Source organism: Pongo pygmaeus, chromosome 10 (assembly GCF_028885625.2).
Source record: "Pongo pygmaeus isolate AG05252 chromosome 10, NHGRI_mPonPyg2-v2.0_pri, whole genome shotgun sequence".
NCBI lineage: Eukaryota > Metazoa > Chordata > Mammalia > Primates > Hominidae > Pongo > Pongo pygmaeus.
Genome location: NC_072383.2, coordinates 45808886 through 45818357, shown reverse-complemented (window position 1 = coordinate 45818357; position 9472 = coordinate 45808886). Strand labels below are relative to the sequence as shown.

Here is a 9472-nt window from a genome sequence, read left to right as displayed (position 1 = left end):
TGTGTGAATTTGATCCTGTCATTATGACGTTAGCTGGTTATTTTGCTCATTAGTTGATGCAGTCTCTTCCTAGTCTCGATGGTCTTTACATTTTGGCATGATTTTGCAGTGGCTGGTACCGATTGTGCCTTTCCATGTTTAGCACTTCCTTCAGGAGCAGTTTTAGGGCAGGCCTGGTGGTGACAAAATCTCTCAGCATTTGCTTGTCTGTAAAGTATTTTATTTCTCCTTCACTTATGAAGCTTAGTTTGGCTGGATATGAAATTCTGGGTTGAAAATTCTTTTCTTTAAGAATGTTGAATATTGGCCCCCACTCTCTTCTGGCTTGTAGAGTTTCTGCGGAGAGATCCACTGTTAGTCTGATGGGCTTCCCTTTGAGGGTAACCCGACCTTTCTCTCTGGCTGCCCTTAACATTTTTTCCTTCATTTCAACTTTGGTGAATCTCACAATTATGTGTCTTGGAGTTGCTCTTCTCGAGGAGTATCTTTGTGGCGTTCTTTGTATTTCCCGAATGTTAATGTTGGCCTGCCTTGCTAGATTGGGGAAGTTCTCCTGGATAATATCCTGCAGAGTGTTTTCCAACTTGGTTCCATTCTCCCCATCACTTTCAGGTACACCAATCAGACGTAGATTTGGTCTTTTCACATAGTCCCATATTTCTTGGAGGCTTTGCTCGTTTCTTTTTATTCTTTTTTCTCTGAACTTCCCTTCTCACTTCATTTCATTCATTTCATCTTCCATCGCTGATACCCTTTCTTCCATTTGATTGCATCAGCTCCTGAGGCTTCTGCATTCTTCATGTAGTTCTTGAGCCTTGGTTTTCAGCTCCATCAGCTCCTTTAAGCACTTCTCTGTATTGGTTATTCTAGTTATACATTCTTCTAAATTTTTTCAAAGTTTTCAACTTCTTTGCCTTTGGTTTGAATATCCTCCTGTAGCTCAGAGTAATTTGATCGTCTGAAGCCTTCTTCTCTCAGCTCGTCAAAGTCATTCTCTGTCCAGGTTTGTTCCGTTGCTGGTGAGGAATTGCATTCCTTTAGAGGAGCAGAGACACTCTGCTTTTTAGAGTTTCCAGTTTTTCTGCTCTGTTTTTTCCCCATCTTTGTGGTTTTATCTACTTTTGGTCTTTGATGATGGTGATGTACAGATGGGTTTTTGGAGTGGATGTCCTTTCTGTTAGTTTTCCTTCTAACAGACAGGACCCTCAGCTGCAGGTCTGTTGGAGTACCCGGCTGGCCGTGTGAGGTGTCAGTCTGCCCCTGCTGGAGGGTGCCTCCCGGTTAGGCTGCTCGGGGGTCAGGGGTCAGGGACCCACTTGAGGAGGCAGTCTGCCCGTTCTCAGATCTCCAGCTGCGTGCTGGGAGAACCACTGCTCTCCTCAAAGCTGTCAGACAGGGACATTTAAGTCTGCAGAGGTTACTGCTGTCTTTTTGTTTGTCTGTGCCCTGCCCCCAGAGGTGGAGTCTACAGAGGCAGGCAGGCCTCCTCGAGCTGTGGTGGGCTCCACCCAGTTCAAGCTTCTGGCTGCTTTGTTTACCTAAGCGAGCCTGGGCAATGGCGGGCGCCCCTCCCCCAGCCTCGCTGCCGCCTTGCAGTTTGATCTCAGAGTGCTGTGCTAGCAATCAGCGAGACTCCATGGGCGTAGGACCCTCTGAGCCAGGTGCGGGATATTAATCTCCTGGTGTGCCGTTTTTTAAGCCTCTTGGAAAAGCGCAGTATTTGGGTGGGAGTGACCTGATTTTCCAGGTGCCGTCTGTCACCCTTTTCTTTGACTAGGAAAGGGAACTCCCTGACCCCTTGTACTTCCCGAGTGAGGCAATGCCTCGCCCTTCCTCGGCGTGCACACGGTGCGCCCACCCACTGACCTGCACCCACTGTCTGGCACTCCCTAGTGAGATGAACCCGGTACCTCAGATGGAAATGCAGAAATCACCCCTCTTCTGTGTCGCTCACGCTGGGAGCTGTAGACCAGAGCTGTTCCTATTCGGCCATCTTGGCCCCACCTATCTGGCTGCTGAAAGCTTTTATCACACATGCCTTTGAATTTTACAATGTATTGGCATTTATCAGCTATGCTAGTTATTCTGCATATATATGTATACATATATGTGTATATATACATACTAATGGCATATGTGTATATATGTGTGTGTGCCATTAATTACATTGAAATATTTACTAATGTTTATCTTTACATTCATGGAATTAAATCTACTAAATCATGATGTATTTTTGCATCTACATTCATATGCTTTTTAAAATAGATTTCTCATGCAGTTCTTGTACTGTATGATAGTAGCCTCATATAAGATAACTTTTCATCTTATTATGGTGCTTGGAACAGTGTATTAATATGTGAATTCCTATTTCTTAAAGCTTTTCTAGAACTTTCTCCTAAAACCATCTGTGCCTGGTATCTGTTTTAGGAATATTTTACTACCTTTTCAATTTCTGCTGTGATTAACAGGCTATATAAACTTTCAAATTATCCTTGAGTTCATGTAGATCATTTACATTTTCTTAGAAAAATTTGTATTTAGTTTAGATTTTATTAAGCTTTCATATAAGTACTGGGTCTGCATCCCACAGGTTTTGATATGCAATGTTGTCACTGGTCATTCATTCCTGAATAATTTGAAAACTTTATTTTTATTACCTTTTTTGGGCAAAAATTAACTTCATTTTTGTTATTGTTTATTTTAAACCACTTTATTGAGTTATGACTGACATACAAAAAGCTGTACACATTTAATATATACAAGTTGATGAATTTTGGAGATAAGTATACACCCACAAAACCATTACCACAATTAATGCCATAAACATATCCATCTGTTTTTTATTTTTAATTATCCTTTTATTTTTGTGTTTTAATGTATTGCATTGGGATCAGCAGATGTGACCCGCTTGGTTTCTGTTTTGGGAATTTGCTGATATATTCTGTTTGGTACATCCTCTGAGTTTCTGATTCATGAGTTCTGAAGTTGGACCAGAGAATCTGCCTTTTCAACAAGGGTCACTGTTAGATCCTGATGCAGATAATCCAAGTAGCACACAGAAAAATAATGCTACATAGAAGATGCTGAAAGAAGTTGTGGATGCATCTTTCCTGGCAACCTCTGAACAAGAAAGAAAGGGAAAATTAGCCAGATGTAGTTGAAAGATTATGACCCATGGCCAACCTGGGTGCAAAGCCTTGCTATGTCTCCTCTTGCTCAGCTGTATGATACTAGGCAAGTTACTTGATCTTTTTGAATCTTGGTATAAAGATTAAAAGAGATATGTAAGGAAACTGGTACAAAGAGGATTTAATCAATATTTTTTTCAAAGACTTTTGGTAGTTCCAAACATCTAGAAAAGTTTGTCTGGAGCAGCCTAATGGGAAGATGAAAGAGTTGATATGGATTATTCAGAAAACACAGCCTCTCAAGTTCCTCTGCTACTTTTTCATATCCAGAGAGATAGAAGCACTACATGGTAATGAATTAGTAACTTACTATCCTTTGCAATTTCTGGAGTCCCATGTTGGACTAAATCTCCCTAAATGCCTTGAGTTGGGGATCAGGGTGATCAGTTCTAAGTAGGTTCTAACTCTGCAGATGGGAGTCTTTTGTCTAGCATATGGGAGCAGGAAACATGGAAATAACCTGACTCATGGTTCTTTCAAACAGCAGTCTTGGGTTGGGAAAAGATTCTGCCTGGGAAATCTGAAACTATCTCAGAAATTCCAAGTCCCTTTGCCAATGGAGAAGTCTCCCTGAGGATCCTAGGGTTGGTCTAACCTGCTTGCACCCCTGAGATCTGGTCATACTAAGGTGGACATCCAGAAAGGGTTGTTCATCTGTTCGAGTCACTTCCCTGTCTGTGTTCAATGAAAGGCATCTTCTACCTCCCTGATGGTAAGAGCACATTGGATGTCATGCTGTGTGTGTGTGTGTGTGTGTGTGTGTGTGTGTGTGTGTGTGTTGTGTGTGTGCAGGCACTCACAACACTATAAATGAGCAGCTGGTTTGCAGCAGAACTCACTGCACCTTCACCCTGAGCCTGATGTCAGCACAACCAATGTCTTCACCAGCCTGTGCAAAAGCTCGTGGACAAGGTCAGTGAATGTGCTCACTGCTGCAGTGAAAGCTCACCCTGCATCTGTGAGTAACCCATGTGATGAACACTCCCTGGCTCCCTCAGCAGCACCTGTGTTCAGATCACACCAGGACTCTGAACACATTGACCATGGGGGAGATGTCACAGATCTTAACACTGTTGACCTCCCCACTTGCCCTGTTTCTCCCTCTCTGTTGTCCCAACTCTCTCTGGTTAGTTGCTTCTGCCTCTCTATTTCCCCTCTGAGTTTCCATCAGGATCTCTGTCTCACCACCTCCCTTCCTGGCTCTGGCTGAGGGCAGATGGCCTGGTTGTGACTGAGAGGGCCAGCCTGGTTTTGACCTATGTACAGGGTAGAAAGAGCCTGAAAAGACTAAGTGTTCTCAGAGCCACCTGGCTGAGGTGAGAGGATTCCGAACTCCTGGATTGGGAAGCTGATTCCTCATGATCCAAGGACGTGTGCCATTATGCTCATGTGGGCCTCTCAATCTGTTTCCTATTTGGCTTTTGCCTTTCTGGTTTTTTTGTTTTTGTTTTTGTTTTTGTTTTTCTGTCTATTGTTAAAGCTCTCTGTCTGCTTTTCCCATGTCTCTCGTCTATCTAGACACACCCCACCCTGCCACCATTTCATCTTCTTTCAACAGGAATAGTAAAAAGGGCACTGTTCTAGGAGCCAGGTAATTTCTTTTAGTTTCAATAATTTATTCTTAAGTAGCCTTGAACCACAGAGGTTTTGATACTAAAAAGCCATAATTAGAGTCTTGCCTCTGTCCCCCTTTAGCTACTTAACAAGTTGCCTGAGGTGCCATTTCTCTATCATGAAGACAAATTATTAGCACCTTTTTAGAGCACCAACTCCCTCACAGGTTGTCATGAGGCACATATGGGAGGACATAAACCTTGGAGAGTCACAGAAATGGGAAAGATTGTCACAATTATTATGTTTTTCACAACCTAGCCTTGATCTCCTCTTATTTCTAACTTTCTCACCTTGTTTCTCTTTTACACTTCTGTTTTCTGCTCATCTGTTTTGTTTTTTCTTTTTATCTGCCTCATGGTTTATTTGTTTTCCTTCTTTCTCCTTTTTTTTTCAATTTGTATTTTTTATTTGACTCCAGAAGAGGAAGTAAGAAAAGCCAGGCCCCTCCATAAGGATACTATAGTTGCCTGAGAATTCTCTTTTTCATTTAAAAAATTTTTAATTTGTCTTTTCCTCCTTTCCCATCTGTACCTTTCTCTCAATCCATTTGCCTGCATGAATAGTTTTTTTGTTTATGCATTTTTCTTTCCTGCTCCTTTGACAAAAGATGGTTGAGGTGTCTCAAAGAGGTTTGCGGATATATGACAAAATAAGATAAATAACATGGTCTAGTTGTTCCTGTTTTCTGTAAGGTCTAAAGAAAAAATAGAATTAAAAGGAAGTAGAATGAGGAGTTGGAGAAGGGACAAGAACTTAATCTGCTACATAAAAGAATTTCCTGATCTGGAAAAGTGATCTCTTTAAAACCATAGTTTCTACCCAGTAATTTTTCATGAAGTAGAATATCGATCAAGACCTTAAAAGATCTTTTCCAACATATGTGGTGCAAAGAAGAAAAGAAAGGAGAAAGGGGGTAAAGGAGAAGGTAATGAATATGAACCAAGCAATTAATGCTTGCCAGTCACATTAAGTGTATTATTTCCATTATCAGTTCATCTTTACACAAATTGGCAGATGAAAGAGGTTATCCCAAAGTGCTAGTAGTAACTGGTAAAGCCGAGACATAGTACTGGTTTATCTAATTCCAAACCCTGAGCTCTTTCTACATATCTGCCATACATATATATGGGTTTCAAATGTAGATGTTGAGTCTCAAAAAAGTATAGGCATACCTTATTGCAATAAAGCCAATATCTCAATAAAGAGAGAGTCACACACATTTTTTGTTTCCAAGTACATATAAAAGTTATATTTACATTATATTATAGTCTTTTAAGTGTGCAATGGTATTATTATTAAAAATTAATGCATATACCTTAATTTTAAAATATTTTATTGCAAAAAATGCTAAAGATCATCTGAGCCTTCAGCAAGTAGTAATCTTTTTGCTTATGGAAAATCTTGACTCAATGTTGATGGTTGCTGACTAATCAGGGTGGTGGTTCCCAAAGGTTAGTGTGGCCATGGCAATTTCTTAAAATAAGAAAGCAATGTAGTTGGGCATGGTGACACATGCCTGTAGAGTCCCATCTGCTCAGGAGGCCGAGGCAGGAGGATCACACAAGCCCAGGAGTTGGAGGCTGTAGTGCACTATGATAGCATACATGAAAGCCACTGCACTCTGGCCTGGGCAACATAGAAAGACCCCTGTCTCTGAAAAAAAAGAAGACAACAGAGTTTTCTGCATCAATTGACTCTTTGATTCACAAAAGATTTCTCTGTAGCATATGATGCTGTTTGATAGCATTTTACCACAGTTGAACTTCCTTCAAAATTGAAGTCAGTCCTCTCAAACCCTGCTCTACTTTATCAACTAAATTTATGTAATATTTGAAATCCTTTGTTGTCATTTCAACAATGTTCACACCATCTTCACCAGGTGTGGATTCTATCTCAAAAAAAAAAAAAAAAACTCTTTGCTCATCCATAAGAAGCAACTCCTCATCCATCCAAGTTTGATCATAAGATTGCAGCAATTCAGTCACATCTTCGGGCTCCACTTCTAATTCTGATTCTCTTGCTATTTGTACCACATCTGCAGTTACTTCCTCCACTGAAGTCTTGAACCACTCAAATTTATCCATGAGGGTTGGACTCAATTTCTTCCAAACTCCCATTAATGTTGTTATTTTGTCCTCCTCCTGTGATTTGCAAATGTTCTTAATGGCATCTAGAATGGAAAATCCTTTCCAGAAGGCTTTCAATTTACTTTGCCCATATCCATCCAAGGAATCGCTATCTATGTCAACTATAGCCTTATGAAATGTATTTCTTTTGGGGAGTGGGCAATTTTTAAGATACTTTTTAATTGCTATGAGACTGAAGTTGAAGAACAGATGATTTAACTGGAATGTTTTAGTAAAACTGGGTAGATAAGTCAAATGCCCTGAATTCCCTTAATATCTGTTATCATTTTGAAAACTTATTTTTAAGAAATTGCTGAAAATTTGACAAAACTAATGTGGATGGCTACAATTGAACTTAACAATATCTATATGGAGGAAGAGGTAAAATTTACATATTTAGAAATGAATGCTCCCATTCCATCCCAACTACATATTCAGGTGAAATGTGTGCACCTCTTCTTAACTAGAACATGTTTCTTTTCTTTTGTTCTTTCTTTTTTTTTGGAGATAGGGTCTGACTCTGTTGCCCAAGCAGGAGTGCAGTGGGGTGCAATCTCGGCATACTGTAACCGCCACCTCCTGGGCTCAAGCCATCCTTCCACCTCAGCTTCCCAAGCAGCTAGGATGCCACCATGTCCGGCTAGTTTTTGTATTTTTTTGTAGAGACAGGGTTTCACCATGTTGCCCAGGCTGGTCTTGAACTCCTGAGCTCAAGCAATCTGCCTGCCTTGGCCTCCCAAAATGTTGGGATTACAGGCGTGAGCCACCGCACCCAGCCTGGAACATCTTTTCCTAGCTTGTTGTTCCTCTTGGCTGTTTTTCATTTGGATTTCCTCAATCAGGTCCCAGGCTTGTCACCAGGGTCTGTTAACCATCACCACTGATTCTACATTAGGTAGGACATTCCTGGGTAAGCTAATAACTCACCTGCCTTTCTGACTGATTACAGTGATGCTCTCTGTGGCCACTTATCATGCAGCATCATTTGAGAGGGTGCTGTTCTTTGTTTGTATCTTGGGGTGGAATTGGTTTGCTTCCTGTCATTCCTGGAATTGCATCTGAAAAGACAGGGCTCGTTATCATTTCTTTCTTTTTTTTTTTTTTTTGAGATGGAGTCTGGCTCTGTTGCCCAGGCTGGAGTGCAGTGGCGCAATCTCGGCTCACTGCAAGCTCCACCTCCCGGGTTCACACCATTCTCCTGCCTCAGCCTCCCGAGTAGCTGGGACTACAGGCGCCCGCCACTACGCCCGGCTAATTTTTTGTATTTTTAGTACAGACGTGTTAGCCAGGATCATTTCTATGGAGCAGATGTGTGATGCTTTGCCTATGCATCCACTGGGCAAAGAAACTGAGTCTCAAACATGAAATTCGCTGTGTCCTTTCTGTAGGAACTCTAAGTATGGTATGTGGTGATTCTCTTCTTCCTCCACTCTTTCTACTGGTTGTGGCAGCATCAGATAAACACCCCAAGAGAAAGAGAAGCTGAGAGTCCTTGGAGTGATTTCAAATTTCAGGCTTCTTCGTTATCTTCAGAAGCCATCCTTCTGGGGCTTGCTATGCTGTTAGGTATGCATTTACTTTACCAGCTTACTATCAAGGATATCAAGCTCACAAATAATATCAGTGAGCACCAAATGAAGAGATCTTAGATGGCTTCTTCTTATATAAGGATGTTTTGTCTATATTGAAAATCTTTTGTTTAGCATAGCCACCTTCATCATTGATCTTAGCTAGATCTTCTGGATAACTCGCAGCTTCTCCAACAGCACTTGCTGCTTTCCCCTACACTTTTATGTTTGTACTTCTATCCAGGCCATTAAAATGTTCTCCCTATTAGCAATAAGGCTGTTTCACTTTCTTATCATTCGTGTGTCCACTGGAGTAGCACTTTTAATTTCCTTCAAGAACATTTTCTTTGCATTCACCACTTGGCTAACTGTTTGGTGCAGGAAGCCTAGCTTTCAGACTTTCTCAGCTTTCAACATGCCTTCCTCGCTAAGCTTAATCATTTCTAACTACTGACTTAAAATAAGAGATGTGTGACTCTTCCTTTCATTGGAACACTTACAGGCCATTGTAGGGTTATTAATTGGCCTAACTTCAGTATTGCCGTATCACAGGGACTAAGGAAGCCAAGGAGAGGTAGAGAGGGTGAGCAGCCAGTTAGTGAAGCAGTCAGAACAAATACATTTATTAAGTTTGTCTTCTTAGATGGTTGTGGTCCGTGATGCCCCAAAACAATTACAACAGTAACATCAAAAATACTAAAGGCAGATCACTATAACAGATAACAATAATAATAATAATAGTAATAAAAGTTTGAAATATTGTGAGACCTACCAAAATGTGACACAGAGACACAAAGTGATCACATGCTGTTGGAAAAATGGTGCCAATAGACTTGCTTAATGCAGGGTTGCCACAAACCTTCAATTTGTAAAAAACAATATCTGTGACATGCAATAAAGCAAAGGACAAAAAACAAGGTATGTTTGTATCAATTTCACTTCCTAATACTATTTATGTCATTGATCAGATAACTCT

At 40.8% G+C, this 9472-nt stretch overlaps 1 long non-coding RNA gene across 1 annotated transcript; it reads right to left on the bottom strand.

Annotated features, from left to right (window-relative positions):
- Positions 1-2836: 2836 nt before the first annotated feature.
- Positions 2837-7980, bottom strand: LOC134740372 (uncharacterized). Its single transcript, XR_010127795.1, has 2 exons — positions 7856-7980; positions 2837-3120 (listed from the first exon to the last, which is right to left on the bottom strand). It is a non-coding gene; the product is annotated as an uncharacterized LOC134740372 (long non-coding RNA).
- Between the last annotated feature and the right edge of the window lie 1492 nt (positions 7981-9472).